General features: G+C 41.3%; 1 protein-coding gene and 1 pseudogene across 1 annotated transcript in view; one reads left to right on the forward strand and one right to left on the reverse strand.

Annotated features, from left to right (window-relative positions):
* MARCHF11 (membrane associated ring-CH-type finger 11) overlaps nucleotides 1-20821 on the reverse strand; it is a 139345-nt gene that overhangs the window by 86269 nt on the left and 32255 nt on the right. The window lies entirely within an intron of this gene.
* On the forward strand, nucleotides 14948-15720 carry LOC126070720 (histone deacetylase complex subunit SAP30L-like; annotated as a pseudogene).

Consider the following 20821-nt stretch of genomic DNA (forward strand, 5'->3'; position numbering starts at 1 on the left):
TTAAAACATGGAAAGGTACTTTCTTTTGCTAATCTTTTAAGGTACAGCCAACACTGATTTGCTATCTTTCTTACACAAAACGTATTCATTTCCTATTCCTAATTTTCGTTTCTTATAAAAGTAATGAGTCTTAAAACACTCGCAAAGCAACCTGAGTGCAAAATCCTTCCAGACTTTTATGATTTTTTATTCCTTAATCTTTTAGAGTTGCAAGATCAACAACAGCTTTTTAATGGATTCAATTTTATTACATTTTTTCTGACGTTTCAATTTAGTTTTCATAATATATAATTAAAGATCGTGATAAAAAAAAAAGTCTAACTAGCATAAGCAAGTTTGAGAACAAAGAAAATCAAGTCATGATAAAGCATAAACTCAACTGGTGGGAACAAAAACGTGCGGGTGGATCAGTACTTGCCTGCCTACCACTACCATCCCCGCGCCAGGGGCACCAGTCAACGGGATTAACAGAGAGACAGATGACAGTGCGTTCATCAGGCAAGGCAATTACAGAAAACCTGGTTGAACAAGCTTTCACAAAAAGCAAACTATAATCAAGTCACGAAAAAAAAAATGGACAGAGTGTGCTATCAAAGAACATTCCAATTTTAATTACTGAAAAATATGGCAGAAATGTGAATAAATACAAAGTTCTTACATGAAAATACCAGATTGTTAAATTCCCATTCTGAATAAATTATTCTATAGCTTTTATGTGATACAAGTTTCCAGTGGTTTTTTTTTTTTTTGAAACTTCATAAGTTATTGTTAGCTTTAAATGGCAAGGAAAATTTTAAAAAAAAGAAAAGTAATAAATATAACATTATAAAGTTATAAAAAAATTAGTATTGGTAAAAAGTGAATAAACGGAATAAACAGATAACCCCGAAATAGATCCTAGGACATATAAAAATTTAATATATGTTAAATAAGACATTGTAAATCAATGGGAAAGGAGTTACAAGTAGCACTGCAAAAGATTCATTTCACATAAGAATGCTAAAATAAATTCCAAATAGACCACAGAGTTAAATGCTCAAAGATAAATCATTAAAAAAAAAAGAACAAGATGAGCATCTAGAAAATTACTTAGTTTTCTCCCCAGCGGGAATTAAGTATAAGATATTAAATGTGAGAGAAATGAAAGAAGCCACAAAGTGAAGATCAACAGATTTGATGACATAGAAATTAAAAGTTCTTCATGTCAAAAATTTTCACACACACATCCCCCCATTTGCAAAAACATGAAAAATCCTGAAATATTTAAAGTGGCCTCAAAGGAAATAAGCCTTTAATATGCCAATAGGAGCCCTGGTGGTGCAACGATTAAGCACCCAGCTGCTTAACCAAAAGGTTGGCAGTTCAAACCCACCGGCAGCTTTGCAGGAGAAAGACCTGGTGATCTGCTCCCATAAAGGTTACAGTCTAGAAAACCCTATGGGGACAATTCTGCTCTGTCACCTGGGGTCACCATGAGTCAAAATCGAACACCAACAATACGCCAACAGTACAAAGGACCTCTTCAGACAACTCAAAAAATAAATACAAATGGCTGATAAACATCTCAAACTACTCAACTCCATAGATGATAAAAAGAAACAAAATTAAAGCAACAAAAGGCCACTTTTGCTTTGAGACTGACGACAAAATTTAAAAACTCACAACGATAAATGCTGAGGCTGGCATGGGGAGACACAGTTTTCCAAGTTCTCTGCACTAAGCATACTCTGATTTTATAAATATAACAAACTTAGTTTTTTGAAGACTGTTTACTAGCTTTGGGTGAAATCAGAGGTCAGCTCCTGGCCCAATACATTTTAGTATTTTCATCAGTGTCTGCATGATGGAGTAGAATGTGAACCTGATGGCTCTATGTCTGTTCCCAAGCCAGGAAACTCTAGGAATTCAGAATGATTCTGTTAAATGTTGCGGTGATCAGAAATAAACACGATGAAATTCAAAAGCAACCTCTGCTGGGTCATTTACTAATTAGATAACGAATTACACCATGCAGTGTAGAGAATGAGTGCACATGTGTCTGAAAGAGATGTAGGAGTTGGTGGACCAGACACTGATCACAAGTTGGAAAGCTGGTATATAAAATCAAGTATATTACTGAAACATAAATTAACAAATAAAACATGAGAGGTACTTCATAAACCAGAACCCAGTGCTGTTGAGTCAATTCCGACTCATAGCAACCGTATAGGACAGAGTAGAACTGCCCCATAGAGTTTCCAAGGAGCGCCTGTTGGATCTGAACTGCCGACCCTTTGGTTAGCAATCCTAGCATTAACCACTACGTCACCAGGGTTTCCATGTCTCTTATAAATCTCACCTACAGGTTTTGGATCAGGAGTTTAAGAAAAAAGGCTCAAAGGAAAACATTATAAAGAAGAGACTCTCCTAAGAAGTGAGATCATGTATCCCAAAGGGGAAACACTACTGAAAAGATGAAAAAGTCTTAGGATAGGTGAAAGGTAATTATTAAGTAGCTGGTAATGGCCAAATGGAGCCCTGGTGGCAAAGTGGTTAAGAGCTCAGCTGCTAACCAAACGGTCGCCAGTTTGAATCCACCAGCCACTCCTTGGAAACCCTAAGGGGCAGTTCTACTCTGTCCTGTAGATAGGGTCGCATAGCCAAGTTAAAAGGAGCCCCGGTGGCGCAATGGGTTAAGCACTCGGTTGCTAATCAAAAGGCCAGCGGTTCGAACCCACCAGCTGCTCCACTGGAGAAATGTGTGGCAATCTGTTTCTGTAAAGATTACAGCCTCAGAAATCCTATGAGACAGTTATACTCCATCCTATAAGGTTGTTATGAGTCAAATCGACTTGACAGCAACTTTTTTTTTTTTTAATGGCCAAGTTGACTCCATGTATCCTGAGAAAATACTAAAAACATTCTGAAAATCATGGTTATTGAATAAAATAGATATGGTATATACTGAGACGATATACAGGTTGGATAACAAACAAAACAGGCATAGAAGCAGAGAGGTTAGGAAGTCCACTGATGGACTTATCTGTTACAGCCAGAGTGAAAACATGAAGTCGAAATCTGATGATGGAAAGGGGGTGGGGAGGGAATGTAAGCATATTAAAGATATAAAGACGAACAGAAGAACAGCTCAAAAAAAACCAGTATAATCAACGCGTATTAGGTGTAAGAAGAAGGACTGGAAGGTAAAAATACGTGGAATTACACTAATTTCTTCTCTGGTCTTAAGAGGCATAAATAGATACTAAGTAAATAATGAAAACTAAAATGACTATAAAGCTAGTTATTAAGGTTATCACTGAAAGAGTTCTGACATACAACCTTTCCAAAATAAGAGGGAAAAAAACATACAAATGGAGACCAATGAACACATGCAGACAAAGAATAACAAAATAAGGTTACATGATTCAGACTAAATGCTTCTTTTATAGAAATAAATATATTTGCATTTATATTAAAAAAAAAAAATACCCGCAGACTGGCTTCCAACGGGGGGAACCAACAACAAACGGTATGCTGTACATAAGAGACACTTAAAACGAAGTAAATCAGAGAAGTTAAAAATAAAAGCAGGGCAAAGGCATGCCAGGAAAATATCAAAGAAAAATGAGGAATCGTGATCGCAATACCAAACATATTTAATTCAAAGCCAAGAGCTTCCAGAAAGGCAAAGCTACTTTTTAACTGAAGAGGGTGGAATCTGCGCCAACATTTATGTAGCAAAATCTATATGAAATCAGGTTTCGATATGGCAAAATTTATATGAAATAGGAAATTCAGAAGTATCGCAATTTACCTCTTTCTGCTGAAAAAGTTCAAGAGAACAAGCAATAACAAAATCATAAAGAACTTTGAGCTGATATGTAAATAGAATTCCCTACCCTGAAAACAGAGAAAGCACCTTTTTTAAATCTCCACGGAATGTTCTGACCACTGATTAGGCCAAAACTAAAACCTCAAAAAATTACAAAAGTAGAAATGAGGTAGATAATAGATTCTGATCACAACGCAATAAAAGTAGAAATATACAAACCTAGAAAACCAAACGGCCCAACCACATAAAAAAAAAAAATTCAATTCTCCAAAGTAAACTTTGTGTCAAAAATGAAATCAAAATTTGCAGAAAATAGAGAAAAGCAAACGTTCTCATCCTCCCCCAAGATGGATTAACATGGCGGCTACCATACGCTCAGACGCACCAAAGTCGATGAGGATGGCGCAGGGTGTGGCAAGGTTTCGTTGTTGTACATAAGGCCGCCATGAGCAGGAGCCAATCTGATGGCAGCTAACAACAACAACAATCGGAATACACGTGACGTGCTCAAAGGAAAATCCACACCCTTGAACACTTACAGTAATAAAAAAGAAGCAATAAGTCATTTATTTAGGAATCACACACACATCCAAGGTAAGAAACCCAAGGCCAACAAATGAGCTAAGCCCTAAACGAACCAAATTAAAGAAGAAAATACAGAAGGGTGACTACAGAAATAACCAGACATAGAGGATTAAAAAAAAAAGAAAAATCCTAAAAGCCACTTGGCTCAAAAATAATAAATGTAAAAACCAGGATGAAGGAATGATTTTCCACATTATCAACCACCACAAATGAAACCACAATACATTTTAAAATAACCCCCACTCAAAATGCACCAGACCATCAATTTCACACACGTGAATTCTACCAGACTTAAAGGAACAGATTTAACACCAGTGTTGTTTACAATACACAGAAAGGAAGGAAAGCTTTCAAGTCCATGAAACCAGCATACCATCCACACTAAACCTAAAAATAGGTACCACACATACCAAAAACAAACAAAACCCCACACAGATTAATTTCAGTTATATCACCAATCCAAAACTCTTAAACCAAATATGGACATGCAGAATTGTCCAGCACAGTGGGGTTCGGGCCAAGGGTTGTTCAATAGGGTTGTTCAAGGGTCATTCAACTCTATCAATGTAATTCTCCAGCTGATAAATAAAAAGAGAAAAATCTTATGCTGTTCTTCATTAATGCTGAAAAGGAATTTGATCAAATTTAATCAAATTTAAAATTTACCCATCCTTGATTTTTAAAAACTTTAACAAAATAGGAAAATGTGGAGACAGCATTAATATCATAATAATGACTAACATTTATATAAACCAAAAAAAAAAAAAACCCAACCCATTGCCGTCGAGTCAATTCCAGCTCAAAGTGACCCTATAGGACAGAGTGGAACTGCCCCATAGAGTGTCAAAGGAGCAGCTGGTGGATTTGAACTGCTGACTTTTTGGTTAGCAGCCATAATGCTTAACCACTGCACTACCAGGGCTCCAAAGTTTATGTAGTGCTTATTATTTTTATATGCCAGGCACTGTTCTAAAAGGATGTGTACCTATTCATAATTGTTATTATTGTTTTTCTAAAATAATGGTAAATGGGAGAAAGATGTGGCAGTCTGCTTCCATAAAGATTACAGACTTGGAAACCCTATGGGGCAGTTCTACTCTGTCCTGCAGGGTGGCTGTAAGTCAGGATCGACTCATTGGCAGTGGGTTTAAAGTAATGGTGAACTCCACCACCTGTCTGTCAGATTGTCATATTGTGGTAGCTTACATGTTACCGTGAGCTAGAAGTTATACCACCTATATTTCAAATACCAGCAGGGTCACTCATAGTGGACAAGCTTTGGCGGAGCTTCCAGACTAAGAGAGACTAGGAAGAAAACCCTGGTGATCTATCTGAAAATTAGCCAACGAAAACCCTAGGGATCACAACAGAATACTGTCTGATACAGTGCTGGAAGATAAGCCCCCTAGGTTGGGAGGCACTCAAAATACCCAGTGGCCACAACAACAGACTCAAGCATATCAACAACTGAGAAGATGGCACAGGGCCAAGCAATGTCTCCTTCTGTTGTACAAGGGGTCTCCATGATTCCAGGCCAACATGAGTACAGCTACAACAACAATGGTGAACTAAAGCCATGGAAGGGGGGAAACGGGGAGGAGTGGGGACAAAGTCAAAGCTGTAGGGCTCTTGATTCATTCTCGAAAGTTGGAGGAATTGTCTAGTTGCCAACCCAACAGAGGAAGAAACATCTAAAATCTCCCTCCCCGAGTTCTCTCGGCTCTCTCGACAGGCTATGTTAAGAGTCTGTTTTACTGGTGCTCTATAAAGCACTCAGCCTTATCTAAGGGCAGATCTAGAACACAGCAGATGGCAAGTATATTATTCAGAGCACATTTATTGAGTGCCTTCTAGTGCCAGACACTATTCTAGAGCTAGAGATATACCAGTGTGCATGTGTGGGTGTGGGGGTGTGTGTGTGTGTGGTGTGTGTGTGTGTGTGTGTGTGTGTGTACTTGGGGGGAGGAGGGAGGGATCCTTGTCCTTCTCTAGCTTACTTTCTGGTCCTAAATCTAAAAGCAAGAGGAATTGAGTAGCACAAACATCCATTGATTATTAGATAACACTCCCAAAGTCTCAGGCACTGGGTAAAATAAAAACAAAAATGTGGCCCTTTCCTAAACAGCCCAGGGTGTCCACAAGGATCTGGAGGCAATCCGGAGACTGATGAACTGCAAATGCCTTGGCCAAGCTCTACTGGCAAAGTCAAACAAGGAAGTCCTTGGAAAGTCATCCAACAAAAAATGTGAAACATCCATTAGAAGCTAAACAGCTTGGGACAGCCTTGCCTATGCCTCACGTTCACAGTAATATTTTGAAGAAAATTGACATTTTCAAAAACCAGTAAAATCTACTCTCTGTTCACCTTGAATATGTGAAATGAACCTCAAGAGCCAAGGAAGACTTGAGAACAATATAGTCTGGCCTTGGGCAAAAAGAGCAGCATTGCCTCCAGACGTCTGTACTGTGAAAAGTACTGCCCAGTACTCACAGTGCTTGATGGCCATTATCTCACAGCACAAGGGCCCCTTGAGGCCTTTAACAACCAAGCTGGTGCTTGATTCCGAGACCCTTTCTCATTTTCCTGGATAGTCACGTTAATAGAAAGACCGTAGAGGGTAAAACAGAGCCAACCATAGTTTCCCCGTGCCTTATTGCCAAAAATTTAGAAGTCAGACTTGTGATCATTTTTAAGCAGAAAACAGCAGATTCTTAGTCACATAGCATCACCTCAGGCCAAAATGACTAAACACCTCACTTGAGTTGACATCACTATTTCCAAAACCAAAATACTTATCAACAAGGAGTTAACACTGGTTAAAAAATAAAAATTATCAAATTGTATTATATTTTACTGAAAGAAGCCATTTCTAAAACAAGAAGCAACAGGTATCCAAGAACTTATATGGTGATCTGCTCAACCCAGGACCTATGTATGTCATCATCTCCTGCACTGAAGTTCACCTTCCTTGTTAAAATAACCACAGTCAAAGACAGATTTCAAAAGCCCAGCAGACAAGAGGATGGCTCCAGAGGCAACCAAACAACAAGATATTTCATAAGGTACTACAGTACAGCCTGGTTTTGGGCTAAAGACTCAAATTGCCTACAAACTCTGAATGTCAGCATTTCAACAGACCACGACATGCTTGTCTTAGTTATCTAGTGCTGCTATAACAGAAATACAAGTAGATGGCTTTAACAAACAGGAATTTATTTTCTCACAGTATAGGAGGCTAGAAGTCCAAGTTCAGGGTGCCAGCTCTAAGGGAAGGCTTTTTCTCTCTCTCTCTGCTCTGGGGGAAGGTCCTTGTCTCTTCAGTTTGTTTTCTGGTTCCTTGGAGATCTCCATGTGGCTTGGCATCAATCTTCCCCCATCTCTGCTCCTCTGGCTTGCTTTGTTTAATCTCTTTTATAACTCAGAAGAGACTGATTTAAGACACACCCTACACTAATCCTCTCATTAACATAACAAAGACAACCTATTCTCAAATGGGATTATAACCATAGGCATTCCAACCCATAGCAACCCTAGAGGACAGAGTAGAACTGCCCCATAGGGTTTCCAAGGAGCGGCTGGTGGATTTGAACTGCCAACCTTTTCGTTAGCAGCCATAGCACTTAAACACTGCATCACCAGGGCTCCAAACCATAGGCATAGAGGCTAGGATTTACAACACATATTTTGGGGGGAGACACAATTCAATTTATAACAATGTTGTACAACCTGGAGAACCAGGGAAGTTCACTGCTGTTGCTCCCATTGCCCCTGCCTTTGTTGTTGTTGTTGAGAAGTAGTCATTCAATAGAATGGGAATACTGCATGGTTTAAAATTGAAAAAAGTGTATGGTAGGATTGCATCCTTTTATCTTACTTATTTAATCTATGTGCTGAACAAATAATCCAAGAAGTCAGACTATATGAAGAAGAGTGCAACATCAGAATCGAAAGAACACTCATTAACAACCTGTGATATGCAGATGATGCAACCTTGCTTTCCAAAAACGAAGACTTGGGGAAGCATTTACTGATGAAGGTCAAAGACTACAGCCTTCAGTATGAATTACACTTGAATGTGAAGAAAATGAAAATCGTCACAACTGGACCGACAAACAACATCATGATAAATGGAGATGAAATTGAAGTTTCAACAATTTCATTCCACTTGGATCAACAATCAGTATCCATGGAAGCAGCAGTCAATGACTTACTGCATTGGGCAAATCTGCTACAAAAGATTTCTTTACAGTTTTAAAAACCAAAGGTGTCACTTGGATGACTAAGGTCTCCTTTGCTAGTACAACTAAAAGGGAAAAATCCTGCTGACACTTTTTGCAGTTTTCCCTGTAATTTATAAAGGCAAATAGTATCAGACCTTAAATAGAGCAGAACACCCCATGTCTGTATCTCCCCCATCCTCCCATCCGTGTTCCTTAGTTTCCTTACCTATCGCTGGTTCTTCACTCTGGAGTTTTTCTAACTGACTGCTTCCCTCTGTCTTTATTTCTGCCTCCTGAGATGGCAGAGGGAGATGGGGAGTAAGAGACTACCATGAATGTGTTGGAGTCAGGAAGTGGAGTAGGTGGGAGAGGGTGGCTGATGGGGGGACAAGTCTCGACCTGCCCTCCGCTACTGTTTCTGGGAACTATTAATACTATCCCTCTAATATGTCTGGCCCACTGGTTCAAAGTACCTGGGCTGCCCTGGTCCACTCTGACTGGCCTGATCCTCCCTGCAGTCTCATGGAAGCTGGTTTGCCATGCCACTCAATGCTGGTATTCTCCCCCGCTGAAATGGACTTGCCCTATTTCTTTAGTGTTCTGTCGATTTCTCAAGCAACTAATCTAATAACACTGTTCAACCAGAATGTGCCAGTGGAGGAGAACTGTCACAATCAGTGTTCTAAGGAACAAAGGCATTTTCCTGCCTAAACGACAGAGACTAGCTGCAATAGGGAGCCAGGTCAAAGAAAGGGAGGCAGGTATTTGAGAGAATTTTGTCTAGGTCTAAAGGAATGTGTTTGGAGCCCTTGGTGGCACAGTGGTTAAGAGTAGCTAAGTGGCTGCTAACCAAAAGGTCGCAGTTCGAATCCACCAGCTGCTCCTTGAAAACCCCTATGGGGCAGTTCTACTCTGTTCTGTCTGGTCACTATGAGTCTGGACTCCACTGCAACAAGTTTCAGTACAAAGGAATGTGGGTGTGGAATGGGAGGAGCCACCAGAGTCCTCATGCTTGGGTTTGGGTGAGTCCTCCTCAAAAGACCCAGCTTAGATGTGCTGATAGCAAAGCCTCTTCAAAACATGGGCAGGACTTCAGAGGTTATTTGGTTTAATTGCACTGCAGTGTATTGGAGAAGAGCTGCGGTCTACAGATCTGCTTGTTACTGACCTCAGGTTCAGCAGAGCCCAGCAGTGAAAAGTGAAAGTGCAAGGCAGGTCCCTAACAGCACGTGTTTGCCCTGTGTAACCAGATCACACTGACTTAAACAGAAATTCCTGGTTCTTTACTCCTGACCAAGTGATCCAGAATAAATCGTTTAACCTCTTTGAACCTCAATGGACCCGTCTGTAAAATGGGAATAGTGATAAAATTCACATCACAAATTTTTATAAGGAAGTATTGAGCTAATGCATGTGAAAGTACTTTATACATGGGGAAAAAAATAAATATTATTGTTTCTCCATGAAACTGGGAAATAAACACTGCGAAATGAGTTTAATAAACATAAATCCAAGGAGCACTGAAGGCACTGGCAAAAAACAAGGCTCCAGGAATTGATGGAATATCAACTGAGATGTTTCAACAAACGGATGCAGCGCTGGAGGTGCTCACTCATCTAGGCCAAGGAATATGGAAGACAGCTTCCTGGCCAACTGACTGGAAGAGATCCATATTTATGCTTATTCTCAAGAAAGATGATCCAACCGAATGTGGAAATTATTGAACAATATCATTAATATCACAGGCAAGCAAAATTTTGCAGAAGATCATTCACAAGCAGCTGCAGCAGTACATTGACAGGCAACTGCCAGAAATTCAGGCCGGTTTCAGAAGAGGACGTGGAACCAGGGATATCATTGCTGATGTCAGATGGATCCCGGCTGAAAGCAGAGAATACCAGAAGGATGTTTACCTGTGTTTTATTGACTACGCTAAGGCATTCGACTGTGTGGATCATAACAAATTATGGATGACTTTGCACAGAATGGGAATTCTAGAAGACTTAATTGTGCTCATAAGGAACCTGTACATAGACCAAGAGGCTGTTGTTCGGACAGAACAAGGGGATACTGAGTGGTTTAAAGTCAGGAAAGGTGTGCGTCAGGGTTGTATTCTTTCACCATACCTACTCAATCTGTATGCTGAGCAAATAATCCAAGAAGCTGGACTATATGAAGAAGAATGGGCACCAGGATTGGAGGAAGACTCACCAACAACCTGTTATACAGATGACACAGCCTTGCTTGCTGAAAGTGAAAAGGACTTGAAGCACTTACTAATGAAGATCCAAGACCACAGCCTTCGGTATGGACTGCACCTCAACATAAAGAAAACAAAAATCCTCACAACTGGACCAATAAGCCACATGATGATAAACAGAGAAAAGACTGAAGTTGTCAAGGATTTCATTTTACTTGGATCCACAATCAACACCTACGGAAGCAGCAGTCAAGAATCAAAAGACACCTTGCATTGGGAAAATCTGCTGCAAAGAACCTGTGTTGAAGAGCTAAGATGTCACCTTGAAGACTAAGGTGTGCCTGACCTAAGCCATGGTATTTTCAAATGCATCATATGCACGAGAAAGCTGGACAATGAATAAGGAAGACTGAAGAAGAACTGATGCCTTTGAATTGTGGTACTGGTGAGGAATATTGAATATACCACGGACTGCCAAAAGAACCAACAAAACTGTCTTGGAAGAAGTACAACCGGAATGCTCCTTAGACACGAGGAAGGGGAAACTGCCTCTTACATACTTTGGACATGTTGTCAGGAGGGACCAGTCCCTGGAGAAGGATATCATGCTTGGTAAAGTACAGGGTCAGCAGACAAGAGGAAGACCCTCAACAAGATGGACTAGAGGAAGGCCCTCAACAAGATGGACTGACACAGTGGCTGCAACAATGGGCTCAAGCGTAATGACGACTGTGAGGATGGCACGGGACCCAGCAGTGTTCCGTTCTGTGGTACACAGGGTCCCTATGAGTCAGAACCGGCTCGACAGCCCCTAACAACAACAATCATCTCTCCTCTTTATGCCATGATCGTACCTCGTGTTTCTCCATCAGCCTCCTTGATTGACATGGGGGTTTTAAGTTTTAGTTAAAGCATGCATTTTGATTCTTAATCAAAACAACATATTACATCTGTTTCTCGAGCACTTGGAGGAACGCACAGATGTGGTTCACACAGCTCCTCATCCAGAGAAATTATATCATAATTTAATAGCAAAGTGAGAAATTCCTGGTGCCAAGGCAAGTATATCCCTTCATGATGCCAGGCATGGGAAGGGAAAAATAATTTTCAGTCTGTTTTCAGAACTTTTAGGCTATTAGGCAAACATTTAAATTAAGGAGAAACATGGGGACATCTGACTGAATTTTCAGCGTTAATCTCGATTTTAAATACCACGTGCACACAATGGAAAAGCAGCAAAATTCAGAGTGACAGCTGACAGAAACGAGAAAAAGAGATCGCTCGCGGGGCTTGCAGAAAAATTGACAGACAATGTCTTCCCCTTAGAGCTGGGAAAGGGTTAGGAATGAGGGTTCACTTAGATGTCACACATTAATAGATGACAGCTGAGGAAGTTAAGTTTTAAAAGTCAGAGATCCCTTACTCCCTTAGTGTGGGCTACATTCACTGACTTGTTTTCAAAGAGGAGATTATGGATGGAAAGCAGGAGCGGAGGGGAGCTTTACAGTAGCATCACTGACCAAACATTACCTCGGCCAAGAGATCGGGGTCAACAACAACAGTGATAAATCATGCTGACTGCATGTACCTTTGACACAATGTGAAGAGAAGCACACTTTCCCTCTGTGGTTTCTCCCCAAAATCCATAATCCCAGCCTGTAGTTCTTGGGTACCCTCTACTCCGGCTCAGAGCAACCCCATATGACAGAGGAGAACTGCCCCATAGGGTTTTCTTGGCTGTAATCTTTATGGGAACAGATCACCAGGTCTTTCTCCCTTGGAGCTGCTACGTGGGTTTGAACCGCCAACCTTTTGGTTAGCAGTAGAGTGCTTAACTGTTGCATCAGCAAACCAAAAAAACAAACCTGTTGCTATTGAGTCGATTCCAACCCACAGCGACCCTACAGGACAGAGTAGAACTGCCCCATAGGGTTTCCAAAGAGTGGCTGGCGGATTCAAACTGCCCACCTTTTGGTTAGCAGCCAAGCGCTTAACTACTGCACCGCGAGGGCTCCTTAATCACAGTCTAACCATGAGAAAAACATCACGCAAACCTAAATTAAGGGACCTTTGACAAGACAACTGAGCGCTACTCCTCAAAGCTGTCGAGGTCATCAAAAGCAACGGAAGTCTGAGAAACTTTCACGGACTAAAGAGGGCTAAGGAGACACGATGTCTGCATGTAAGATGGTATCCTCAGTGGGATCTTGGAACAGAAAAAGATATTAGGGGAAAACTAGTGAAATCTGTGTGGAGTATAGTTAACATCAATGCACAAACGGTTTCTTAGTTGTGACAAGTATACCACAGTAACGTAAGACGTAACCCACAGGGGAAGATGGTTGTGGGGTAAATATTTGCAAATTTCCTGTAAATACAAAATTATTCTGAAACAAAAAGTTTTTTTTAAATCTCAAAGGTCCTATCAATTAGAACATACTAAACAAATCATTTGCTTACATTGAAAACATTTGGTTGAGCTAGAAAAATTGTGAGGTAAATTCTATGTTGTTATTGTTGTTTCTATATCCTCAGACTTCCAGATTAGGCCTCTTTTCCATGTTTTCATTGTCCTCCTTTGTGCCCTGGTGCTAGGCGCCTTTTTTTTGCCACCAGACTGCCAAGTACAGGACTATCTATGGCTGGCTATCCCACTCAGGGCCCAAACTAAGTCCCTTTCTCGACTTCTACCCTTAAACTCCATCCCCTGATCTCCAAGAGGGAATTGATCCATTTATTGGAGGCCTGATTGCTTACTGGTTAAAGCACTCGGCTGCTAACCAAAAGGTTGGTAATTCGAACCCACCAGTGCTCCACGTGAGAAAGATGTGTCAGTCTGCTTCCGTAAAGATTTACAGCCTTGGAAACTCTATGGGGCAGTTCTGTTCTGTCCTATAGAGTTGCTATGAGTCAGAATCAACTCCACAGCAGTGGGTTTGGTTTTGAAATGTACCGAAAGTTCCTAAGTTATCTATAGGCCAACTGAAGTAATGTTTAAAGACAAAGACATGAATTTAATGGGGGAAGGCTCATAAGAGACCTGTGTAGGGGGTAAGCACGCTTTTTTGGATTTTTCCATCATGCCTAGAGAATGTTAGAAGGTCCACTCTTCACCAAGACAGCTGGATGGAATTTGTAACCAAAATCTCAGTCTCCTACCTAGGCTTTAAATCATACCAACAACTAAAATATTAGTTTTGTAGTTGTCTACTTAAGTTCAGAAGTTAGCAAGTTCTTTTAGAAAGAAATTGTTGTTTTAGAGCAAGAAACTAAACATTCCTATGTATATAAAATAGTACAGCGACTGAAAGAATGGTTTGTCAATACTTGTAAATGCATATTTTGGAAAAATTATGAAGCACATGCCTTTTTTTCCTCATTCCAGCACATGATTTTATCCAAACAAATGCACAGAGATATTTTCTTCCTCGTGATGTTGCTCATGCTACTTTTCACAGTCTCTACCTCCACTTTTCAATATTCACTCTATCTATCCATCCATGACTGCTCTAGTAGTAAACACACTACCATTTCTAGGTAAGTTTTATTCATGTTTATCCAAGGGGAATAATTAGATAAAATTTCACATTTTTCACGTCCTAGACCTGAAAGGTCTAGGTCTAAAATGGTTTTGTGTGGAAGCCGTTCAAACCACTTATTGCTAATTTAATTAACACCCCCATCAAATTCCATACATGGAGCGTAGTAGACATTTGAACACAAATCTCATGCTAATTTTCTAGGAGAGCAGAAAACAGCTTGATTTTCTACATAATCAAACGAATTGGGAAATAAGGTCAACCTCCTCAATCATGAGTAGATGATGATTTTGTTAACCTCACTGTCTAAATGCCAAGACCCAATTTGTTCCTATTTTACTAAAATGAAGGTCAGGCAGTGTCCCTATAACCTCTCAACCGCCTTATTTTTATTACACTGAATCTTTCCAACTCATGAAACGTGGTGCCCATTGAAGGATGCCAGGCCCCTCGGGCAGGGCAGCACCTCATCTGGAAACCAACTCTAGGACCCTCTAGTGTAGGGGCCTCAGTGACCTGCCTCACTAGGAGGGCAGCTGTGGAGTGGCCTACCAGGGACCTTCCCCTAGCGGGCCAGCCTAGGGCAGGGAGATGAACAGCTTCAGCATGGAGGACAGCTGCAAAGGGTCCCCTGCTGCCCTTGCCACCACCCCGGGCTCTGGCCAGAGCTGCCCCCTCATCCAGGATGGCAAGAGGTGCATCTTCCCTGCAGGCAATGCCTCCTTCAGCAAGGGGGTCCGGAAGAGCATCTTGCAGAAGAATTTCAAGCTGGACAGTGACAGGAACGTAAGGCACCAGTATATCTGCAATTTTCATGAAAATTACCCTAAGTATATGAAATAAAAGGAAGAGGAGGACAAGTGATGACGGGGGAGATTCTCCTGAGTACGACGCTGATATTCCTCGAGCTCTTCACCTGCCTGAAGCAAGAACATCTCTTTCAGAGGCAGATCAATCTATTCCAGCTGCAGGTGAACGCTTTATGACATTCTAAACAACACTACAAACTGCAGACCAGATCAGGCTTCCAGGAGGCCCAGCTAGCTCGGTAAAGTAGACCATTAGCAAAAAAGGGGAAGACCTTCAACAAGGTGGATTGATCAGTGGCTGCAACAGTGGGCTCGAGCATAACAACAATTGTGAGGATGGCGCAGGACCAGGCAGTGTTTCATTCTATCTTACACAGGGTCACTATGAGTTGGAACCAACTAAACAGCACCTAACAACAAAATCAAGCAGAAACCATCAGCCAACACTTCAGGACATATCTGTGAATGAAAAAGAGACCCTTCACCTACTTCATCTGCATGGTGAAGAGTAACAAGAGTAGACCCGAAGCCAGAGGGCAGCAAACGCCCAAGTGAGGGGAAGCACATCTTAAAGACATGAAGCATAATGCTTAATGCACAGGTGATGTCCGCTACATTTAAGCCCACGAAGACTGCTGCATTTTATTGTAAATAAACAAGTCTGATGAATATTGTAAAAAAAAAAAAAAAAAAGGCAAAACAAGGTGTAGTTAATCAAAGGCTATAATTTCCCCATAGCACTCTATTTATTCTCTTTGTCTGTGATGGTTGAAGTAGTTTCAAGAAGACCTCAATTCAAAACTGCAGAAGTCTCTCCTCTTCACCAACTCTAGCAGAAGAGTGAAAAGACCCCTGGACTTGAGGACCAGGATGTCAGGGCTAACGCTACCAGATCTGCGATCTTGAGTGACTCACTTTAACCTCTTCAGGTCTTGGTTCCCTCACAGTAAGTAAATGATGTCTACGGTGGCATAGTGCTTAAGTGCTGTGGCTGCTAACTAAAACACTGGCAGTTCAAATCCATGAGGTGATCCTTGGAAACTCCATGGGCAGTTCTACTCTGTCCTGTAGGCTCACTATGAGTCCTAATCGACTTGACGGCAATAGGTTTGGTTGGGTTTAAGGTACCAAAAACTTAAAAAGAAAGCAATTCAAAGTTCTTATTTGAAAAGCTGTGAGAAGCAGGAGAAACTGTCCTGTTTGGGCTGGGTTGTTTTCAAGTTTTTAGGCTTATGGCACAATAGCTAAACTGGAAGGATAATCAATAATCTCAATTTGGCTCTCCACTGTGACACAATCTGAGAGCAGGCCCACTAGGGCAGAAACACTGGAGCTAAAAGCTGACCTGTTTTTGAAATTGTGTGAAATTCTGCACTACAGATAAATAAGTAAACACAATTAAGCCCATGCAGACCTTGCTTACTGTAAACCCAAGCCTACCTTGCTTGCTGGTTAATTCGCCCCTGACAGGCTCCACGTCACTGATATCATGGTAGACGCCATATTTGAGGTGATTGCACTTGGGAAAAGGGCACAGCCATGACAGGACTGGTTTTGACTGACCAATATGTGGGCAGTTCCCAAAACACCCTGGATCAGTACCTGGTCTCTTATTACCCTCAAAATGTAAGCCCTTTCATTTAAATAACCCTGCTAATGCCAGCTGACACGTATTGAGGGCTTACTCCATCTGTCCCTCTGCTAAACGCATTTGTGCACCGTTTCCTTTAATCCTCCCCAAAGCCCATAACACAGTTACTATTATTATGCCCACTTGACAGAAAAGAAAACTGGGACTTCAAAAGTTCAATAACTAAACCAAGGTTACAGATCAAGTAAACGGTAGACTTAAAACCTGACCTGTGGGCTTATTAAAACTCTGTCCTAAGTGCAAAGCCACTTAGAAGAAATAACATGCCTAGTTCTAGACATGGCCCAGCCACTCATGATCCCCAGTAGTTTGGCTACCTCATCTCTTCTTTGAGTAAAAAGGGCTGGTCTAGACAGTCTTTAACATCCATGGAAATCTAGACTCGGGATCACCTGGGTATGCCGAATGACCATGAATCTGTGCCCAGTTATTTTAGAGGAGTTAGTCCTGGATGATGAAGTCTGCTATTTATGCTAAACATGATATAGCTTATATAGCAATTCTAACACTCCGTGCCTCTGTGCCCTACTAGAAACCTTTGAAAGCAGGGAGCATGATCTGTGCTTTTATTCCCCTAGAGTACCCACCCAAAGTCTTATCTGTTACAAGCATTCAGCGAGTCTACCCTAATGAATCGAATGAGCTATGGAACCCATGGAGGGTCACACAGCGTATATGCCAGGAAACACCTTTGCCACCTACAAGGCTACTATAAGGCACCCTTAGTGGCACTAACGCTTCATGGGGAAATTTGTATAAAAAACATGGCTTTCTTAACATCCTGCCTCTTCTTCTAAATAACTATTTTATGTTGGTTGTTGTTGCTGTTGAAAATATACACAGCAGAACATGTACCAATTCAATAATTTTTACGTGCACAATTCAGTGACACCGATCACATTCTTCAAGACCTACAACCATTGTCACCCTCCTTTTCTGAACTGCGCCTCCCCATTAACATATAGACTCCCTGCCCCCGAAGCTTCCTATCTAATCTTTTGAGTTTCTGTTGTCACTTTTATCCCCTAAAAACAGTTCTTAAAAGAACACAATGCCCATGTTTGCCTCTTTTTGAATACTGCATATTTTAGGAAATTTTAAGGAAAAATTTGAGAGGGTGACTTCTATTAATTCATCAACGAAATCCATTTAATAAGCAGTCAGAGTGTGAAGTATACTAAGTGCTGGGAAAAAAAAAAAACCATTGCCATCAAGTTGATTCCGACTCATACCGACCTTAAAGGACAGAGTAGGACTGCCCCATAGGGTTTCCAAGGAGCACCTGGTGGATTTGAACTGCTGATCTTTTTGTTAGCAGCCCGTAGCTCTTAACTACTACGCCGCCAGGGCTTCCATGCTGGGAAAGAGAGGGCATAAATTTAGTGTTTCTCAAAAGAAAACCAACTAAGTAGGATTAAATATATGGAAATATAATGGGTAAAAAAAAATACATCATAAATATAAAACTATTTTGTAATCCCACATTTAGATGACTTCTACACTCCTTCCAAAACAATGGCTACCCAAATTGACCAATTCAGCAGCTGCATGGGATCTTCCCTCACCGGCCCACATGAGACAGAGCCCCCACAGTGCTGCATTAAAAATCCTGTTTCCTCTGCTGGGCTTCCTACCCCCCAACTTTGCATTTAAATCCTGCCTTTTTTTTTTTTTTTTGCTTGGAAGTTATGTGTGAACCTCATTCCGCCTACCTGCGTAGTAGGATTAAGAACGTTGCTGGTGTAACTTGTATGAACTCCTACTTGTAAACCCCTTAAAAGTAACTTTTCTCCTCACCCTTGGGGAGCAGTCTTGGTGGCAGCAGCTCCACTAACTCCTTTTCCTTGTGCGATGAAATAAAGGTGTCTTTCCTGTTCTTCCACCTCGGTCTCTCACTTATTGGCCAATACGAGGCATGCTGAGTAAGGACCTGGGTTTCCATCTGGTAACACACACAAACCCCACTAACATCTGTCAATCTTTCCCTGCCCCTGGTAATAACTTCCAACCATAATCGCTAATGATCCTTGCCCAAGAATAGGTTCACAATGGTAGGCTTGGTGATGGGGAAAGGAGAAGAAGGAATAAGCTTCCCATCCTTCCATTCCCAGCCCCCACACCATCTACTGTCTCTCCCCTAGCCACCAGTTACCCACCATGCTAGCAGTCCCCTCCGATCATGTCATCCCATGTCTTCCTGACCCCACCTAGCACCGCTCCTCCCTCAAGCCCTGGCCTCAACTGCCAAGGCCCGTCTTTTGAAATGTAAGCAAGGTCTTTCATGAAGACACCAGCACATTTTGTTTTAAACACCTATGGTCTAAATGAAATGAAAAGAAAGAGTAATGGAAAACTGAGAGGACAAGGGAAATGCTTTTACATTTTGGATACTTCCTGGTTGTAGTTAGAGCTGAAAATCCTAAAGGAACGTTGGTGGCACAGTGGTTAAGTCCTCAGGTGTGAACTGAATACAAGTATTGGAGAGGATATAATGCAGCCATATAGTTCTCTTACAATGCTGGTGGGAGTATTAAACTGTAAAACTCTTTAGTCGTATCTCCTAAGTATATCCCTGGGTGGTATAAATGGTTAACACACGAGGGGTTCAGGTCTACCCAGGGGTGCCTCAGGAGAAGGCCTGGTGATCTACTTGCAAAAAATCAGCCACTGAAAATCCTATGGAAAACAGGTCTACTGGCCTGTCACCATCAGAATCAACTCAGTGGTAACTGGTACACACACACACATACATATTATATATAGACATATATAAACATACATACATGTATATCTACATATGTGTTTATATATACACATACATACATATATGTGTAAGTACATTGTTGTCAGGTGCTGTTGAGTCTGTTCCAGCTCATAGCAACCCTATGCACAACAGAACGAAACACTGCCTGGTCCTGTGCCATCCTCAATATGTATGTATACACATATGTGTGTATACATCCAGGTGACACAACCTTGCTTGCTGAAAGTGAAAAGGATTTGAAGCACTTACTGATGAAGATCAAAGACCACGACTTTCAATATGGATTATACCTCAACATAAAGACAACAAAAATTCTCACAACTGGACCAATAAGCAACATCATGCTAAATGGATAAAATACCAAAGTTGTCAAGGATTTCATTTCACTTGGATCCAAAATCGATACTTACGGAAGCAGCAGTCAAAAAATCAAATGACGTATTGCATTGGGCAAATCGGCCACAAAAAACCTCTTTAAAGCAAAGATGTCACTCTGAGATCTAAGGTGCACCTGACCCAAGCCATGGTGTTTTCAACTGCAATAGCTGGATGATGAATATCAATTGACGCGTTTGAATTACGGCAGTGGTGAAGAACAGTGAATATACCAAGGCTGCCAGAAGAATGAACAGGTCTGTCTTGGAAGAAGTACAACCAGAATCCTCTTTAGAAGTAGGGATGGCAAGACTTGGTCTCACATACTTTGGACATGTTATCAGGAGGGACCAGTCCCTGGAGAAAGACAACATGCTTGATAAAGTAGAGGGTCAGCGAAAAAGAGGAAGACCTTCAACGAGGTGGAATGACACAGTGGCTGCAACAATGAGCTCAAACACAGCAGCGATTGTGAGGGTGACACATGACCGGGCGATGTTTCGTTCTATTGTACATAGGGTCACTATGAATCAGAACCTGCTTGAGGGCACCCAACAACAACAACATATGTCCTATGATGCAGTATCACCAACTACATTGTAGCTCAAATTCTTCATCTTGCCCTATATCCATGCCCTCTGCCCTGTGACTTGATAGATTCTTGGTGCCTGCCTTCCTGCCTCACACAGACATGTGGGGAATGAATGCTGCTCCTACCTAGAATGCCATTCCTGCAACTCCAGCTATTCAAACCCTAACTCTGGGAAATGAATCCACCCCAGTGCTTGCCCACTATGTTGGACCTTCTTTGATTCCTATTGTCTACGCTGACCTTCCCTCCTCTGAAACCCTGTGACCTTGAGTTA

Source organism: Elephas maximus, chromosome 2 (assembly GCF_024166365.1).
Source record: "Elephas maximus indicus isolate mEleMax1 chromosome 2, mEleMax1 primary haplotype, whole genome shotgun sequence".
NCBI classification, from domain to species: domain Eukaryota; kingdom Metazoa; phylum Chordata; class Mammalia; order Proboscidea; family Elephantidae; genus Elephas; species Elephas maximus.